We start from the raw sequence: 21,157 nt of genomic DNA on the forward strand, positions 1-21,157 counted from the left end.
GGCAAATCTACTGTGGGGGCTGCTGTGATCCAAGTAGCCAACACAATCAAAGACCTGCTGATATCAAGGGTAGTGACTCTGGGAAATGTGCAGGCCATAGTGGATGGCTTTGCTGCAATGGATTCCCTAACTGTGGTGGGGTGATAGACGGAACCCATATCCCTATCTTGTCACCGGAGCACCAAGCCACCGAGTACATAAACCGAAAAGGGTACTTTTCAATGCTGATGCAAGCCCTGGTGGATCACAAGGGACATTTCACTAACACCAATGTGGGATGGCTGGGAAAGGTACATGATGCTCGCATCTTCAGGAACTCTGGTCTGTTTCGAAAGCTGGAGGAAGGGACTTTCTTCCCGGACTAGAAAATAACCGTTGGGGATGTTGAAATGCCTATAGTTATCCTTGGGGACCCAGCCTACCCCTTAATGCCATGGCTCATGAAGCCGTACACAGGCAGCCTGGACAGTAGTCAGGACCTGTTCAACTATAGGCTGAGCAAGTGCCGAATGGTGGTAGAATGTGCATTTGGACGTTTAAAAGCGCGCTGGCGCAGTTTACTGACTTGGATAGACCTCAGCGAAACCAATAATCCAATTGTTATTGCTGCTTGCTGTGCGCTCCACAATATCTGAGAGAGTAAGGGGGAGACATTTATGGCAGGGTAGGAGGTTGAGGCAAATCACCTGGCCGCTGATTACGCGCAGCCAGAGACCAGGGCGGTTAGAAGAGTACAGCAGGGCGCGGTGCGCATCAGTGAAGCTTTGAAAACCAGTTTTGTGACTGGCCAGGCTACTGTGTGAAACTTCTGTTTGTTTCTCCTTGATGAACCCCCCGCCCGGTTCACTCTACTTCCCTGTAAGCTAACCACCCTCCCTTCCCCCCTTCGAGCACCGCTTGCAGAGGCAATAAAGTCATTGTTACTTCACATTCATGCATTCTTTATTAATTCATCACACAACTAGGGGGATAACTGCCAAGGTAGCCTGGAAGGGGTTGGGGAGGAGTGAAGGACAAGGACACACTGCAGTTTAAAACTTTAAAACTTTAACTCTTATTGAAGGCCAGCCTTCTGATGCTTGGCAATCATCTGGGGTGGGGTGGCTGGGTGGCGGAAGGCCCCCCCCCCATTGCGTTCTTGGGCGTCTGGGTGAGGAGGCTATGGAACTTGGGGAGGAGGGCTGTTGGTTACACAGGGGCTGTAGTGGCGGTCTCTGCTCCTGCTGCCTTTCCTGCAGCTCAACCATATGCTGGAGCATATCAGTTTGATGCTCCAGCAGCCAGAGCATCGACTCTTGCTTTCTGTCAGCAATCTGATGTCACCTATCCTCTTCAGCCCACCACCTCTCCTCTCATTCATATTGTGCTTTTCTGCACTCTGACATTGACTGCCTCCATGCATTCTGCTGTGCTCTGTCAGCGTGGGAGGACATCTGGAGCTCTGAGAATATATCATCCCGAGTCCGCCATTTTCTCCTTCTAATCTTCACTAGCCTCTGCGAAGGAGAAACGTTTGCAGCAGGAAAAGGGAGAAGTGGTTAAAAAAAGACACATTTTAGAGAACAATGGGTACACTCTTTCACGTTAAATTTTGCTGTTCACATTACACAGCACATGTGCTTTCATTACAAGGTCACATTTTTCCTCTTATATTGCGGGCCTGCCGGTTTGGTGTAAGAGATCACTCACACAGTGCCAGGCAACAGAATTCGGCTTGCGGGCAGCCATAGTAAGCCACAGTCTTTTGGCTTTTTTAACCTTCATAACATGTGGGAATGGTTTCAAACAGCAGCGCCCTCATTTCCCATACCAAGCACTCGTTGGGTTGTCCATTTAAAATGGGTTTGCAATGTAAAGGGAGGGGCTGCGGTTTCCGGGTTAACATGCAGCACAAACCCAACTAAACCCCCTCCCCCCACCCACCCACTTCTCTGGGATGATCACTTCACCCCTCCCCCCCACCGCATGGCTAATAGCGGCGAATATTTCTGTTCAGCCAAGAAGGAACGGACACCTCTGAATGTCCCCTTAATAAAATCACCCCATTTCAACCAGGTGACCGTGAATGATATCACTCTCCTGAGGATAACAAAGAGAGATAAGGATCAGGGGGTAGCCGTGTTAGTCTGTATCTACAAAAACAACAAAGAGTCTGGTGGCACCTTAAAGACTAACGGATTTATTTGGGCATAAGCTTTCGTGAGTAAAAACCTCACTTCTTCGGAATGTTGTCTGCATGCCAGCAAACACTGGGACCATACACTGCCATGCTTTGTTATGCAATGATTCCAGACTACGTACTACTGGCCTGGCTTGGTAAAGTGTCCTACCATGGCAGACGGGATAAGGCAGCCCTCCCCAGAAACCTTTTGCAAAGGCTTTGGGAGTACATCAAGGAGAATTTTCTGGAGATATCCCTGGAGGATTTCCGCTCCATCCCCATACATGTTAACAGACTTTTCCAGTAGCTGTACTGGCCGCGATTGCCAGGGCAAATTAATCATTAAACACGCTTGCTTTTAAACCATGTGTAATATTTACAAAGGTACACTCACTAGAGGTCCCTTGTGCACCCTCAGGGTCTGGGAGCACGCCTTAGGTGAGTTCGGGGGTTACTGGTTCCAGGTCCAGGGTGATAAACATATCCTGGCTGTTGGGGAAACTGGTTTCTCCGCTTCCTCGCTGTGAGCGATCTTCATTGTCTTCATCATTATCTTCCTCGCACCCCGAACCCGCTTCCCTCTTGCGTGCTTCTCCATTGATGGCACACGGTGGGGGTAGTAGCAGCTGCACCACCTAGCATGGCATGCAGCTCCGCGTAGAAGCGGCATGTCTGCGGCTCTGCCCCGGACCTTCCGTTTGCCTCTGTGGCTTTGTGGTAGGCTTGCCTTAGCTCCTTAATTTTCACGCAGCACTGCTGTGCGTTCCTGTTATGGCCTCTGTCCTTCATGGCCTTTGAGACTTTTTCTAATATTTTGCCATTTCGTTTACTGCTACAGAGTTCAGCTAGCACTGATTCGTCTCCCCATATGGCGAGCAGATCCCGTACCTCCCGTTCGGTCCATGCTGGAGCTCTTTTGCGATTCTGGAACTCCATTATGGTTACCTGTGCTGATGAGCTCTGCGTGGTCACCTGTGCTCTCCACGCTGGGCAAACAGGAAATGAAATTCAAAAGTTCGTGGGGCTTTTCCTGTCTACCTGATCAGTGCATCTGAGTTGACAGTGCTGTCCAGAGCGGTCACAATGAAGCACTCTGGGATAGCTCCCAGAGGCCAATACCATCGAATTCCATCCACACATCGACCCGGAAAGGCCGATTTTAGCGCTAATCCTCTCATCGGAGGTGGAGTAAAGAAACCGGTTTAAAGGGCCCTTTAAGTCGAAAAAAAGGGTTTCATTGTGTGGACGTGTCCAGGCTTAATTCGATTTAATGCTGCTAAATTTGACCTAAACTCATAGTGTAGACCAGGCCGCAGTTGACTCATAATTGTTATTTTATATATATATAATTTAATAGAAAATAAGTTAATTTGACAGGATCTATTTTCCATAAACCCATGTTGATTTGCATTATTTACATTAATCTGCTTTAGTTCTTTATTAATTGAGTCCCTTATCAGCCCCTACCTTATCTTGCTCAGAATCAATGTCAGGCTGACAGGATTATAGTTACCAGGTCCTCCTATTCACCATTTTAAAAATTTGCACAACATTAGCTTTCTTCCAGTCTTCTGGAACTTCCCCAGTTCTCCAAGACTTATTGAAAATCAACATTAATTGTCCAGTGAGCTACTCAGAGAGATATTTTAAAATTCTTGGATACTAGTTATCTAGATCTGCTGATTTTAAAATGTCTGACTTTAATAGCTTCTGTTTAACATCCTCCAGTAACTAGTAGAATGCAAAGAGTTTTATCACCATATTATGAGACTATATCATCTGTTTTCCCCCATGTACAGAACAGAAGTATTTATTGAACCCTTTTGCCTTTTCTGCATTTATTATTGCTAATTCTACCTTTCCAATCTAATAAGGGACCAATGTCATTGGCAGCCTTCTTTTTGTTCATAGTCTATTCTAAAAACTTCCTTCTTATAGTCCTTAACTCTGCTGGACATATATTTCTCCTTGTGTCCCTTGGCTTCCTTTATCAATTTTCTACAATTCTTAACTTCTGTTTTATATTCATTACTATCAGCTTCCACTTTCTTCCATTTGTTATGTTTTGATTATTAATAATCATCATCATTAACAACTGCCTTCACTTCCCCTCTGAAGCAAGCTATTTTTTTTAAACCAGCTCAGCCTTCACGTTCATTTGTGGGATTGTGGCTTTTGGGGGCATCTAGTAAAGTATTCTTAAATGATTCCCAATTACAGTCACATTTTTCTGATTAAATTCTTCCTCCCAGCTGATTCAGCTCATAAAATTGTTTTCAGCTTTTTTTTTTTTTTTAAAAATGGCCCCATTAAAGTACCCTATATATATATAATATATATATTATTAGACTGGATTTTATTCTGCTTGCACATTATAAACGTGATCAAGTCATGATCACTCACACTTAAGCTACCATTAACTTTTAGTTCTGGGATCAGTTCCTCTTTATTTGTTAGGACAAGGTCTAATAGAGCATTCCCCCCTGTTGGCTGCAGCATTTTTTTTAATTAGGAAATTATCATATATAATGTTTAGAAATTACAGTTATGTTTTAGTACTGGCAGCATGGGGCCTCCAGCATTCACTCAAATTGAAGTTCCCCCATGATCACACAGTTTCCCCCCCTGCATATTATAGACAGGTGTGTAAGGAGTTGGTCATCCTGTTCCCTAATGTGATTTGGTGGTCAGTAGCAGGCCCCCACTAGTACCCCATGTTGTACTTTAGCTGTTACAACATTGATCCATAAGCATTCCAGATCATTTTCTTCTGAGCTATCAGTCACTTGGAAAGAGGTAATACTATTTTTGAGAAAGTGCTACTCCCCCACCCCTTTTGCACACTTGATACTTCCTAAATAGGTTAAAACCATTGATTTTAAATCCCAATTGTGCGACTAATCCCACCAGGTTTCAATAACAGCAACTAGTTCAAATACATGCTCATAAATGAGCAATTCTAATTTCTTTTGTTTGTTACCCAGGCTCCTACCATCAGGGCCGGCTCCCCAAGCAGCCAAAACCAAAAAAAAAAAAAAAAAAAAGCCGCGGCCGCGATCGCAATCGCGATCTGCAGCGGCAATTCGGCGGGAGGTCCTTCACTCCGAGCCAGAGTGAGGGACCATCCGCCGAATTGCCGCCGAATACCTGGACCTGCCGCCCCTCTCCCAAGCGGCCGCCCCAAGGACCTGCTTGAGAAGCTGGTGCCTGGAGCCGGCCCTGCTACCATTAATGTACAGGCAGTTCAAGAATTTCTTCTCTTTATGTCCTTTTGTTGCTTGATTAATTTTGTTCTCAGCATCTTGATTTTGTGCTGAGAGCTCATATCTTCCTTCTTTTTACCATCCTCTTTTGCTATTAGGGTTTAACATCCTCCTAACTACTCTAGCCAGCCTGTCCCCAAGGAGATTGGTCCCCCTTCTACTGAGGTGGACGCCATCCAAACTATACAGCCCCCTGTCCCCATGGAAGATGGATCAATGCTCCATAAAACCAAAGACCTCTGCCCTTCGCCACTTACCTAACCAGCAATTCACTTCCAGAATCCTCTGCCTTCTATCTTCCTTTGCTCATGGGACAGGAAGAGTCTCAGGGAAGATTGCTTGGACATTCTTCTTCAGCATGCTTCCAAGTTCCTTGAAATCATCTACTATCTGCAAGATATCCCATGACAGTATCATTAGTGCTGATATGAACCATCACCAATGGATCTTGCCCATTGTTTTCAGAAGCCTATCCAGTCTTAGAATGACAGCCCATGTCTTGGCTCTAGGAAGGAAAAACACTGTCCTGTTGTCAGACCGTCCCTTGCAGAATGTTCTATTCTTCTAAGTGTTAAATCTCCAACAAGGATTGTCTGTCTTCCTTGGATGGCTGGAGAACTCTTTGTCAGTAAGCTTGATTTTCTTACAGGTTGGGCCCAGCTGCCATCCACACATGTCCCATACCTGTCTCCATTCCCTTGGATTTGCTGGATCTTGAGAGGTATCTTATGTATCTTTGCATGTTGAGGACCTGGATTCCATTTGAAACTACTAGCTGCATGGAATTCCTCCTGCTTGTCTTCTCTCTGGAGGCTACAGTCTTCCTATTCTCATTTGTCTTTCGTTTTGTAGATTGTCACCATGACCTCTTGCGTTCGGTGGTCACGAACTGCCAATCCTCCTTTCTGACTCCCTCTCTCACCAATTCCTTTGTGGCAAGCTCTGTTCTTCCCTGATCCTGGGGTACTGATGTTTGCCAAATCAGGTTGTCCAGAAACTCCTCAGCTTCCCTGATTCTTAGTAACATCTCAATTTGCCCCTCCAATCCAAGAATAATCTCCTCCAGCATAGCCACCACCTTGCACCTCATGCACATGAAATCCTTTCTGTCTTCAAGCAGGAAAGAGAATATAGCACATCCATTGCAGATCACTATCACAGTGTCATTGCTGGCCATCTTGAAATCACATGTAGTACTGAACTTGAAAGGAAAGCCTCTCTCACTCCTGTTCCAAACTTCCTCTGACACTTCTCTGATAGCTGCCTCTGTTCTTGGCTCTCAAGTTCACCTAGCAAGAAGCTTTATATACCAAGTCTTCCCTGCTTAGCTCAGCTGCACCCCTCACCACCAGGAAGCAATTAACCAATCAGAGACTTCAATCAATTGGGCTGGTCAAAGGTCCAAGGGCTGGAGCCTCGCAGCCTTTATCAAGGCACTGATCAAAGGTCCAAGGGCTTACTGAGTACTCAGGGGCCCAAGACCCATCTACACAGCCTGTACACAGAGAAACAAATGAACAACCTCAGGCAGGCCAAATGCACCACTCACAAAGTCCTGTCACCTCCAACCACAGGTCTGAAGCTGAAGCTTCTCCCTCTGAAACTCCCATTAGCTGCCTCTGTTCTTGGCTCTCAAATTCACCTAGCAAGAGGCTTTTTATACCAAATCTTCCCTGGTTAGCTGAGCTCCACCCCTCGCCACCAGGGAGTGATTAACTACAGATGAAGTGATCAACAACGTAAGGTAACTTGCACAGCCATGATGAAGTCAAGCTATGGCCTGGATGTCACCATCACACCTTTGTGATCTCACAAGTCTACAGGAGGATTTTGAGAAGGGGCAGCGAGAGGAGTCTTCTGGGTACCCACCAAATTTGGCTGACTCACCTTATATACAAACTGTGTGCGTGTGCGCATGTGATATGAGCACAAGCCCCGGAGGACTTCTTCAGCTCACTTCCAGCAGCAAGGCCAGTGGCTCATGCTGCAGTACAGGCACAGTTGTCAGCACTTTAAAAAAGCTTTACAATGAACAATTTTACCACAAGATTCCTTTCTACTAGTGGGTGTTGGGTGCATTCTGGTGAATTTTTAACACTTAGCTAGGACTATACAAACATTAACTAACTAATGTTTAGCTGCCTTGCATGGGTGTTGTAATTATTATCCCCCTTTGACAGATGGGGAAATGAAGACAGAAAGGTTAAATGACATGGCAGGGGCACTGCCTGCCGTGTCTAGTTGCTAAACTATTTTAGAAACTAAAAGCAAACTGTAAGCAGAATAAAGGGCATGCTCTTATTCTAATAATAATACACTGTTCTTAACTCAAAAGGATTCCGCCTTTCCTTGATGGTCATCACTAGTGACAGCAGATGAATTCCAGTGATCATTCTGAGAGAGCCCATGCATCATAGTTAGCAGTGAACTGAAGTTGTTTGTGGGGTGGGGCAGGGGAAACATTTCTCTGAAAATGAAAGAACTTGCTGCTCCCACTAGTGTAGTGGGTGGAGACATTCTGGACTGATTTTATCCAGAGGCTGATTTTATCATTTATAGCTCAATAGCATGAATTGCCCATAATTGCACTCCCTTCCACTACCTCCTGCCCACCACTGCCTCAGTTTAGCATTTGCACAATTGTGCCAGCTCTGATGCATTCAGATTTACAGCTTCATCCAGGGATGACCTGATGTGAATCTAGTCAAATCAGGACCTTTGTTTAGTTTTGATGAATTATATAATAATTATAAACAAATCCTGAAGATGTTTCGAAAACCTGGGCAGAAACCTTTGTTCAGCAATAAGTACCAGTCGTGATGCATCATCCCTTCTTCTTTGTGTTTTGCATAACTGCACATTGGAAATTTGCAAATTTCCAATGATAGTCTAACCGGAGCTTGTGTGTTTATATGAACTAGTTCATCACCCTCTACCAAAAGGAGAAATTATCCCCATCTCCCAAATAATACTATGGCTATCATCGCAGCAACAAAATGAAAAGACACAAACTATATTTTTCCACATTTAGTAGCTTAAAATATGGACCCAAATCAAAAGAAGCCAGGCTTTAAATGAAGATATTGCATTTCTTAGAATTACGATAACCCTGTTAAATATTAAGTCGACTAAATACAGAGCAGCACTAATTTCCTATTGTTGGCCAAGACTGAAATGTGTGTAGCATAACAATGAGTTTGCAAAAGGCATCACTGCAGCACTCTTAAAACAGACAAATTGCAAGCTCACTGTGTGGAAAAAAAGTCATTGCTGCACCATAATGTTAGCAGAGCACATAGTTTCTTCATCATCATTTCATATGGTCTCTCCAAATTTTTGTTCATGTAACTCCAACATGTGGCACTGCATTGAAAGAAGATGTCGTGTGACTAGTAATTCAGTCCTTGTACAAGACTAAGTGACTTCGCTTTTTGCAAAATGAAAAGAACTTGTGTTCTTCAGACACTAGTAAAAAAATACAAATAGTAAGAGGGCTTACGCAATTATAATGGCAAGCATGTGAGAATATGCGCTATATTGAATTTCATAGATAAGGCACTCACTCCTCGACAGTGCCATGCTAGGGATGAATTTGGCCCTTGCAGTTTTCTAACATGGGGTGGACTGGACAAGCTGGACATGGTTAAACGCCATGTTATTTTCAACAGGCAGTTTTTGAACAGCGTTCCGACATAGACCGATACCTGGCTGCTCACACCATGTTAGAAACAGCTCCGCAAGAACAACGCCTGAGCTCTGCTTTGACAGCCCTGTTCGAGTTCCAGGAAGGGTTACAGCCTAGACTGTTCCACTGGTGTTTTCAGCTGCCCCTGGCAGCTCCTTAAGGGCCGGGAGTCACTTACCACAGGTACTGCTGGGGAGAGGCAACAAGGAGTTTGCACAGGGAACAGAGCTGGCAAAGCAAATGGAGAGGTTAGAAGAAAATAGTTTATGGGGAAAAGTTCAGTAACTGTTTAATGGGAAGAAATTTGGGCTCCCTGAGATCCATGAGCTGGGATTTTTGGGGGGTTATTTTGGTGAAAAAAGGAAGGAGCTGACCACAAAATAAATAAATAAAATGCCACACTTTACCGAAGAGCTGCATGGACAGTAGGAGCTGCAGGAGGTTCCTTATGTGCAGTCTCCTGGCAGAGCTCACCACCTGGACCAGCAAACTGAAGGCAGAACTCGAACAGAATTTATGGGGGACAGCACTTCCACCCACAGCTTGGTAATTTAACTGCTGCTTAATTCACACTTGTGGGCAAATTTTTTGCCTACTGCTCATAATGTACAGCCCAAACAGGTCTGGTCGTAGTGGAACTGATTTGGAACCAAGTGTCGGAGGGAGCGGGGGGTGGGGGAGGGAAGCAGACCCATTCCTCTTTTTTATAGGGAGGTTTATTTGTCATGTTTGTTAAAAGTAACTAAGATTTGTTCGGAAGCTTATGACCTGTTGCTAAAAGGTATACTTACTTATATATGAATGTGTTTAAAAAGAGGAAAATGGTCTTGCTTTTCGTGGTCAGCTTTTCCTTGTGTCCAGTGGATTAGGAAAATCACCGGGGCACTGTTATGGGGCAGCTGCTGGAGCCTTTCATTCTCTAGCCTAGGCTGCCCCACAGCATTTCATTCTCTGACTTGGAAGTATGTTCCTGGCACTACCCGCAGCTGATAAGGAGTTTCTTTTCATTTAAGTTACAGGTGTCTGCAGAGAGTCCCAGCTCAAGTCCTTGGGCGCACTGAAACCTTGAGTTGTGTGAGAGGAAGGCTTATGCCATCAGAAAGAGGTAACTTTTCTACTGACAGGTGTGATTTGTAAGTTAGCTGAATCTGCTAACCACATCAGAAACCCTGATTATATTAAATTTAACTTTGTATCAAGTAGCATTTCCCTAAAGTGCTATGATTCAGGAAGCCTATGTTTCTTACTCATACTAGACAGGCCTCTAAGGGAACAGGCCTGTACTGGCTTTGCTGCAGAGCTGCTCTGCTCCAGAAAGTATAATCCCTATTGGAGCTCCTGGGGAGCAGGGATGCTGTGACACATGCAGTGTGTACACTACCTTCCACAGCCGCTTGGCTCTGGTGAGGGACATCCTCTTCACCCCTGTTGGGTGACTTGTACCCATGTGAGTGCCAGCAGGGAGCTGGGGACACTAAGGAACACCTGAAATTGGGGGTGGCTTCTACACAGCCTCTTGACCCCCTGCCACCACACTTGTGCACCCATCCAAGGGCCAGCCACAATCTGCCCCATATTTGGAAGATGGCTAGTTAGCTATTCAAAGGGTACTATAGTAAGGCCTGTGGTGTAAAAACCTAGACAGACTATTTCGGCAAACATCTGGCGACAAGCTAGAGACCCCTTTGAAAATGGTACCCACATGGTACTTGGGCTGTGTATGCAAGTTCTGTGGCATTTGTGCTTGCTCTTTCACAGGCGGTTTGTACCAGGCAGTGATTTATGAGATGAAAAATTTTTATTAGGGTATTTCAACTGGTAGATGCTGGTTCTGCTGTTAGAGCTTTTCTTCAACCAGCAAATTGCTCCTTGAGCAATACAGCTGCACATCAAAGGCTGTATTGAAAAAACAATCAGATGTAAAAAATGGAACCCTGTACACTCCTATTACTATACATATGAATAAGGGGCCCGATCGTGTTCTTACTGAATTCAGTGGGTGCACGATGACCTAAAGCCATATACCTACAAGTAAAACTTCAACCATTAGGCTAGACACAATTCAATTTTTATTTTTTAAATAACTACAACAAGTAATATCAATACGCAATCAAATACACGAAGTAAATATCCTTAAATCAAACTCTAATAAGTTTCCAAGCAGCATTTTTCTTTCTTTGCCTGTCTCTAAATTTTGATTATCCATGGAAATATTTTTCATTGGTGTGTGTGTGTGTGTAGTGAAATCAACATTTACCGATAAAAACTCAAATCTTTCCAAGCCTAATTAAAATGCACTTCACAGGAATAAACTTCATACGCAGCATGGCATGTTGTTATGACAAAATCAAGCACTGACCCTACATTACTTGTACAAACCTGCTCACTGACTTTAATGGGACTACTCATGTGGTTAAAGTTAAATGTGCTGAAGTGCTTTGCTGAATCAGTGCCTCTAGCCTCACAATGAAGAATGTTTGTAGTTATTGTAATACTTCTCCTAACTGCAAAACATTTGTGCAGCACCACTATAGGAAAATTCCTGCTATGGCACCTTTTCTGCACAGGTTTTTGTGTTGAATAAAGAATACATATGGTAAAATCTGGCTCTTTTCATTACCATTCATGGGCTACAACATGCCTGTTCAGATAAAAGCAAAAGTACTTGGGAGTGGGGAGAGTGACCATTCAGACTTTGAGCTTGCTGGGTTAGGGTACCCGTGGTCTCATGCATGGAATGTCATAGCACTACCTGGGAGTGACCTGTAAATTCTTCTGATATTCCTAGATTTGAGGGAAATCCTGTGGATTATCAAGCTGTTTGCATTTTCCAGGGCATGTGTATGCTGGGAGTGTGCCTCGGTCATGGATTTGATTTCAGGTCCACAGACTGAGCTGAGGGACACAATTTTTGAATTCTGTATTACTCACTATACATAAAGTCTGGTATCCTTACATTTTCATTATGTTTTTCTTGCCTTTCTGGGATTCTTTTAGTATGTAACTGAATGGTTGTAAATTTCCTTAGCTGCAAACCAGACAAATTGTGTGCTACTAGATTAAATAATATGAGATTAAATAAGAGGCCTGTGAGTTAAAATTGTTTTGCAGCACCCCTTTGATTAAAACAAGACCTATTTTTTCCTTGCGTGCAAGAATGATTAACTTCTTGCCACGGTTGGTTATCTATAAATATATATATATATATATAATTTCACTTGCTATAAAACATTAGGAATCCTTTTCACTGGAAAAAGTAGACCATAGTAAGAACTTGTTTATAGTGATTATGAATTAAGGAACACACTTTGTTTGAAGTCTTTGCTAAATATAATCCAGGTGCTGCTGGAATAGTTATATGCATTTCTGTGCTGAAATCCAATTAGCATCAAAGCCACATGGGAGATGGACTTCTGCTGAATACATCTAGTCTCTGAAGTAGCAGTGAAGCAGTTAATTCACTTTTTAGCCAATATCCAAATTGCTGTAGCACGCACAAGCAATGAAGGCTCCCTCTGGTGGCTAATTTGACTACATGCTGGCTTCATTTTTCAGAAAGATTCATACATTCCAAGGCCAGTAGGGACCATTGTGATCTTCTAGTTTGATCTCCCCTATAACACAGGCCACAGAACTACCCCAAAGTAATTCCTGGAGCATATCTTTGAGAAAAACATCCAATCTTGATTTTAAAATGGCCAGTGATGCAAAAAATCCACTACGACCCTTGGTAAATTGTTCCAGTGGCTAATTACCCTCAAATATTAAAAATATATGCCTTATTTTCCAGCTATTGGATTATATTATACCATCCTCTGCCATATTGAAGAGCTCATTATCAAATATTTGTACTTATCAACTGTAATCGAGTCACCTTTTTGCCTTCTCTTTGTTAAGTAGATTGATCTCCATGAGTATATCACTATAAGGCATAGTGTCTAATCCTTTAATACAGAGGTTCTCAAACTGTGGATCAGGACCCCCAGTGTGGGTCACGACCCCATTTTAATGGGGTCCCCCTGGCTGGCTTAGGCTGCCTGGCTTCAGCCCTGGACAGCAGGGCTCAGGTTACAGGCCCCCTGACTGGGGCTGAAACCCTTGGGCTTTGGCTTTGCCCACCGCCCCCACACGGGGTGGCATGGCTTGGACAGGCTCAGGCTTCGTTCCCCCCCCTCCTGGGGTCCTGTAGTAATTTTTATTATCAGAAGGGGGACACGGTGCAATGATGTTTGAGAACCCCTGTGAACTTCTGCTTCTCTGATCTTACCCTAATATATCAACATCCTTCTTGAATTACGGACACCAGGATTTGACACAATAGCAGTAAATTAGCAATATTCAGCATAGGTTAGTGTATTTGGATGGCTTCTTGAGTAACTTATTTATATATGGTGCATTTTCCCCTTACTTTGACTAATAGATGATTTTTACTTTGAGGGATGTCGTAAGACTCAAGCGGTCAGATGGTTGGTGTTACCTCTAGCCTCAGGGGTGAATTGCCCAATAGAAATGTATTAATTCTTTTAGTTTTAAATTAAAACATAGAATTTTTAAAATGCTAATTAAAGAGAAATTGTACAACCTGTCACTTCAAGACCTTCAAAAACTGAACTGGCACTTTAATTCTACCTTATTTGCACACAAAGAGAGTAAAAAGTCAGCTTCCAGCCATTCCCATTTTGCAGTTCAGAGTTTTGGAGATGTCCCAGTAAAATGAGATTTGAAAGCATATTAGGAACAAGAAAGCTGTTCTCAGTCATACCGTCCAGTTAGGCAGATATCCCTATTAAAAGCTCACTGTGATGACTGTATGTATTACAACAAAAATGTAACTTAGCACCTAACATCAAATTGCCCTAGAACTGGCTATGCAATTGCATGAGTCTGATCCTGCAGCTTTTTTCTTAGGCAAAAGCTCTGATTAGGAGTGTGCCTGCATAAGCACCAAGACACATTTTTGTTTTTTGTTTTTCACTGTGTATCTAAGTCTACTTAGTTTTGGTTTAAGTGCTTAGTTAAGATATTGTAAATGGCTAAACATATCCTGCATCTCATTACGCTGCTTTTGTATAAGAGACTTGCAGGAGGTCACAAGCAAACACTCCTAATTCAGATAGGCTGAGGCAACTTTAGTAACTCTGCTGTGTGTTTTGCTTCAGGCTAGAAGTGATGGTGACAGCCTATGAGGTGAAGTCTAACTTAGTCTGACAGCACCTAGTGTCTGCACAGCTGGAAATGAGACTTGCGAATAGAACTCTGTGTGTGTGTCTGTGTGTGTAAGGCCTCTAAATGTTGGATTATTGATATAAGGCTTATTGGAACCACAAAGACAGACAATCAACACCAAGAGTAATCAAGGCTTTATAGTACCAGCTTTTGTTTACAAATATGTTTGCAAAGGCGAGTGAACTCTATTGGCTCACCTTTAATTTCTTGTACATTTTCAATCTTGCCAAATATTTCAGAACATGGCTTGTCATAGACTCTTTCTATGATAAATAATATGCAATGCTTTCTAATTCTGAGATATTAATTTGTGAAGATTTTTCCCTTATTCAAATAGTTCATAGCCATCCAAATCTGTAAATTATTATTCCACGAGTCATTCTTACCTTCCCCACCCATACTACCCCTGTTAGGAATTGCCAGAATGCAGTTAGAAGAAACCTGCGTCTTTAAGAAATGTTGCTCTGTCAGTTTGTTTCATCTCTTAAGCCAGTCTCTCCCAGCATCCCTACCTAGCCTTTATAGTACAGGAGAAAGGAAAATCAGACATGGTTGCTAGGATACTAACCAAAAAGGTAAGTCAGCAACACTAGGAATAAAACAAAAGAATTAAAGTCACCACAGATTTTGAGTCATGGAACAGAAATTTCTAGAGTGAACAATTGCCACAAACTCATGCACCTTCATTAATAAGAGAAAACTACATTGAAGCTGCACCTCACACTGAGGAGGAGCATCTCAAACATCTGCAAAGCTACCTCTTTATCCACTTCCAAATTCCTCCTTAAAACTCTTCTTTGCCACAATGCCCCCCCCCAAATAAATCCTGACAACACTTAGGCAGTTGGTGTGCTGAGAGCACTGCCTATCATGCTGACTAGTACTGTTTCATTCTCTTCTTGTGCTCCCTTGTCTTTCTGTCTGTATCCATCTGTTGTTTCTTGTCTTATATTTCCTGTGACTGATGGAAGACTTCGAAAGCATGAATCTCATCTGCCACACCGACTGTAATCTCTTTGGGGCAGGGGACCATCTGTTTTCTCTGTGTTTGTACAGTGCTTAGCATAATGTGGTCCTTGTCCATAACTAGGGGTCTTAGGTGCTATGGGAAGACAAATTATGTATAATCTTATGAGTTTTTAACACAGTACTTGAGTGCTTTCATAGACTGAAAGATTTCAAAGCCAGAAGGGACCATTGTGATCATCTAGTTTGACCTCCTGTCTTAACAGGCCATAGAATTTCCTCACAAAAAGTTTCTAGAGACTATCTTTTAGAAAAACAGGTAAACTCCATTTTAAAAATGAGTCCTTTAAGATGTCAAATCATACTTTGCTTGTTCAGTAGTTTTTTTAACTGATTTGTGTGTCTGAAAAAAGATCCAGAATTAAATCCTTATTTATAATTCTTTTTGTATTTTTATTTTATAGTCTACATATTTCACTGGGGTCCTGGAGCTTGGAAATGCTGCATGCCCTTCAGGATGAATTCTGTTCTGTAACATTGAGTTCGTTGCTTCCTGAAAGACATATGGAATTTTAAAGCTTCAGGAAAAGAATGAATTTTTAACTTAGAGGTGGTACAGTTCTTCTCTCACACCAGTTTAACTGAGCTATTCCTGACCCATACCACTACAAGCCATCGGAGACCCAGGCCTATGATGTGAAATGAAATTACTTGCACCCTTTCATTTCTCCTCCTATCTTTCCCACACAGTTTCATGTTCCTGTTCCATCCCTCCCCCCCCTTTTCATCCTACTTCATGCAAGCATGGCCAAACCTAACAACCAGAGGGCCAGACTAGTGATGAACTTCATGCTCAGTTGCCTACAGAACTAGCCAATATTTTGCTGACAAATTAGAGCTATGAAAAAATTTCATCCTCTCTCTGTTAATCTGGGAAACCTGATCTTTCTCCCTGGCAGATTGTCGTCATCTCATGCCTTTAAAAAAAAAAAAAACATGGACAGGTAAATATGATTTGAAAAGGTCTCCACTTCAGTCTTCAAACACCATTTCCTCCCTTGCTGAACTGTAACACCATATTAAGATATACAAAAATGGCTACTCTTCAGCTTTGAACAGGGCTTGACAAAACCCATGAATTTCACTCGGTTGTCCTGTACCATAGCAAGTTTGAACAAACCCCCAAACTTAAAGAAGGTGTGAAATCCCTGTGAACCACCCAAGAACAACACTTGCTAAAACCCACTGCCAAATTCACCCAGCTCTTGTTGTAACATGATTCAATGGTTCCCTTGTTGTGCTTCAGGTCATGGGGATGAAAGAAATTACAAAGTTTTGCTCTGTGTGTGTGTGTGTGGGGGGGGGGCATAGATTATATAACTGCTCTATGCAGTTAAGAAATAAAGCATTTACAATGTGTACTGTCTCTAAAAATGGTCTGGAGCTGCAAAATTCATATCCAGATTATGAATTACCCAAAGTTCAGGAGTTTTGGTTCAGCTCATTTTATATTATGATGGGGTCAGCTATGAAATTCAGATCAAAATTTTTGTTTAGAATCTTCAGATCCTAATTCTCATCCCTAATTTGAAGGATGGACACAGGTTTTACTTTGGCTTTTATAGATTCTAGGACTGGAAGGGACCTCGAGAGGTCATCGAGTCCAGTCCCCTGCCCGCATGGCAGGACCAAATACTGTCTAGACCATCCCTGATAGACATTTATCTAACCTACTCTTAAATATCTCCAGAGATGGAGATTCCACAACCTCCCTAGGCAATTTATTCCAGTGTTTAACCACCCTGACAGTTAGGAACTTTTTCCTAATGTCCAACCTAGACCTCCCTTGCTGCAGTTTAAACCCATTGCTTCTGGTTCTATCCTTAGAGGCTAAGGTGAACAAGTTTTCTCCCTCCTCCTTATGACACCCTTTTAAATACCTGAAAACTGCTATCATGTCCCCTCTCAGTCTTCTCTTTTCCAAACTAAACAAACCCAATTCTTTCAGCCTTCCTTCATAGGTCATGTTCTCAAGACCTTTAATCATTCTTGTTGCTCTTCTCTGGACACTTTCCAATTTCTTCACATCTTTTTTAAAATGCGGTGCCCAGAACTGGACACAATACTCCAGCTGAGGCCTAACCAGAGCAGAGTAGAGCGGAAGAATGACTTCTCATGTCTTGCTCACCTGTAAATGTTATACCAATAGAATAAAAACCAGCAGGATCTTATTAAGAGGATNTTCTCCACCAAAATGTTATACCAATAGAATAAAAACCAGCAGGATCTTATTAAGAGGGATAAGGCAAAGATGCCACATTTATTGTAAATATACTGATAAAGCAAAAGATAAAAGTAAACAACGTTGTTTGACTACTTATTTCTTATACATACACACATACATATATATATACAGAGAGAGAGAGAGAGAGAGAGAGATTCATTCACACAATCATTCATTCAAGTTCTGTATAGGTGTTATAGTTACCAGCCTAGAAGTTGCTCATGCCAAGTTACTGGCCAGGTATCTTGGTCATGAGGATGGAGCCGAGTCTGTGTCAGGTGCACCTGATGCTCCTGGAGGCTGGCAGCAGAACCAGAGACTCAAAGTCATCAGTCTTTAGAGTCCATTCTTATAGGAATGAGTTCCTATGTTAGTCTATGGGAGCTGTTTCATCCTGCTGTTGCTGACTCAATCAGCAGATGGCACATTCCTGTCCAAAGTGGCACATTCCTGGTGGCTCCACACTGTCCAAAGTTTGTGTTTCTCATCCTTCCAGGTGATGGGGTGGGTCCCAGTTTACCCTCCGGGGGTTTCTGGTCATCCACTTGACACATTCTTCGGCCGATGGATACTCCTTTTCTAGGCTGGCACCTCCCTAACCATCCATGTATATCAAGCATTCATCAGCATACATTCCATCCCTTAACCATATTTTAATTTACTATCTCCACCACTTTCAGAGTGTGTGCTAATTCATTTGAGACTCCCGGCCCTTTAATCACAGAGGGTGGGGGTCTGATCTAGGAGCAGTTGAATGAAATGAAAGACACTTAACAGCTTATAGTGTTTGTTTACATTGTATAACAAAGTCAGTTAACTTGTTTGTAAGTTTTACATAGTAGTCACAGGATAGATATAATCAATGGTTTCTACAGACAGTAGCTTACAAGTTTTAACAGAAGACCCAAGAGATTTTTGTACTTGGTGAAACTGTTGGATTTTAGGGGTCACTGTCTCTTGGGGGAATCACTGTTAGTACCTTCTTTAATATCCCTACATTAATACATCCCAGAATCATGTTTGCTTTTTTTGCAACAGCATCACACTGTTGACTCATATTTAGCTTGTGGCCCACTATAACCCCTAGATCCCTTTCTGCCGTACTCCTTCCTAGACAGTCTCTTCCCATTCTGTATGTGGTTTTTCCTTCCTAAGTGGAGCACTTTGCATTTGTCTTTGTTAAACTTCATCCTGTTTAACTCAGACCATTTCTCCAATTTGTCCAGATCATTTTGAATGATGACCCTGTCCTCCAAAGCAGTTGTAATCCCTCCCAGTCTGGTATCATCCGCAAACTTAATAAGCATACTTTCTATGCCAATATCTAAGTCGTTGATGAAGATATTGAACAGAGCCGGTCCCAAAACAGACCCCTGCGGTACCCTACTCATTATGCCTTTCCAGCAGGATTGGGAACCATTAATAACAACTCTCTGAGTACGGTTACTCATAGACTCATAGACTTTAAGGTCAGAAGGGACCATTATGATCATCTGGTCTGACCCCCTGCATGCTGCAGGCCACAAAACCGTCCCTACCCCTTCCCTTGATTCTGCTGTTGAAGTCCCCAAATCCTGTGTTTTAGTGACTTCAATTGGCAGAGAACCCTCCTGCTAGTGATCCCTGCCCCATGCTGCGGAGGAAGGCGAAAAACCTCCAGGGCCTCAGCCAATCTACCCTGGAGGGAAATTCCTTCCCGACCCCAAATATGGCGATCAGTAAGACCCCGAGCATGTAGGCAAGAGTCTCCAGCCTGACCCCTGTTAGCCATTATACTATTTACCTGCCATTGCTTGGTATTCCTTGGCTAATATGTTTTACCATTAAACCATTCCCTCCATAAACTTATCTAACTTAATCTTAAAACCAGACAGGTCCCTCGCCCCCACCGTTTCCCTCGGAAGGCCGTTCCAATATTTCACCCCTCTGACGGTCAGAAACCTTCGTCTAATTTCAAGCCTGAACTTCCCCACGGCCAGTTTATATCCATTCGTTCTCGTGTCCACATTAGTACTAAGCTGGAATAATTCCTCTCCCTCCCTTGTATTTATCCCTCTGATATATTTAAAGAGAGCAATCATATCCCCCCTCAGCCTTCGTTTATCCAGCCAGTTATGCACCCACCTTATAGTAGCCCCATCTAAATTGTACTTGCCTAGTTTATCCATAAGAATATCGTTCGAGACTGTATCAAATGCCTTACTAACGTCTAGGTATACCACATCCACAGCTTCACCCTTATCCACAAGGCTCGTTATCCTATCAAAGAAAGCTATCAGATTGGTTTGACATGATTTGTTCTTCACAAATCTATGCTGGCTGTTCCCTATCACCTTGCCACCTTCCAAGTGTTTGCAGATGATTTCCTTAATTACTTGCTCCATTATCTTCCCTGGCACAGAAGTTAAACTAACTGGTCTGTAGTTTCCTGGGTTGTTTTTATTTCCCTTTTTATAGATGGGCACTATATTTGCCCTTTTCCAGTCTTCTGGAATCTCTCCCGTCTCCCATGATTTTCCAAAGATAATAGCTAGAGGCTCAGATACCTATATCTTTTCTATAGTTCTTACTTTAAAGTAAAGTTTGTGCTGATCTTTGAATTCTTACATTTTTATCGAGTTCTGATCTGTTGTAGGACATAGAGAGGAGCCTGTTAGTAGTAGTAGGTTATTCTACACTGCACAGGTGTGATAGATTTGCATTTGGCTACCTTGCTCAGGAAAGTCATGTCATAAAATGTGTTGCAGTCAAACAGAGGTATTCAAGTCAAAGGTGGAAGTGCTGATAATATGCCTGTTTCTAGCATGTGCTGTCTCTCTCATTCACCTGAGGAAAAAAAAATTCAGTAGGGAAAAAATGTCGTTGAGTGTTTGTGTTGTGGAGTGCTTTTTCTTTTGCCATCTGCAATAATTCACACAACTCTGTATGCAAGTTTCCAATTAAAACCCTGGAGAGAATTCAGCCCTTTATACATAAGACATGCAAAGGGACTTGCCCATTTAAGAGGAAATAAAGCTTTCTGCATGTGAATGTGTGTCTATAATATACAGTAATTAGGGACAGGTATGCATTCTGTAATTGTTACCACAGCATTTTAGTACTACAGGTGGTGCAAGTACCCACATAATGACCCTAAGTAGGTTTAAGGTGCAGTCCTATGTTGGGAACTCTTGAGGACCACTCTTTAGGAAGGATATTGTGTGACCACCCTTCTGTAGTCTGCCTTCCTTCCACTGGGGTGGGGACCCTGAGCAGCCTTGTGATTAGGGTAGTTCATATGTACCCACCCAGGAGCCCTGCCACAATCTAGCCCCTGGAAAGCTCACGTGCAGTCATCCTTTTGTAAACTATCAGTCTATGACCATTAACAGTTGTTTCTACTATATCTTTTCCCGCTACATAATGTATGAAGTGCGGTCCCTGCTCTAGGGGAATGAAACATAGTAATGATTCCAAATCCTTTCCCCTGATTTTCTTTCAGTCTTGCTATGGCACTGAGCTCTCAAAAGCAAAGGAAATTTGTAGGATTGATCTCCTTGGGAGCTTAGAGGCTCTCCTGAGCTTTTGATATA

Source organism: Trachemys scripta, chromosome 7 (assembly GCF_013100865.1).
Source record: "Trachemys scripta elegans isolate TJP31775 chromosome 7, CAS_Tse_1.0, whole genome shotgun sequence".
Lineage (NCBI taxonomy): Eukaryota > Metazoa > Chordata > Testudines > Emydidae > Trachemys > Trachemys scripta.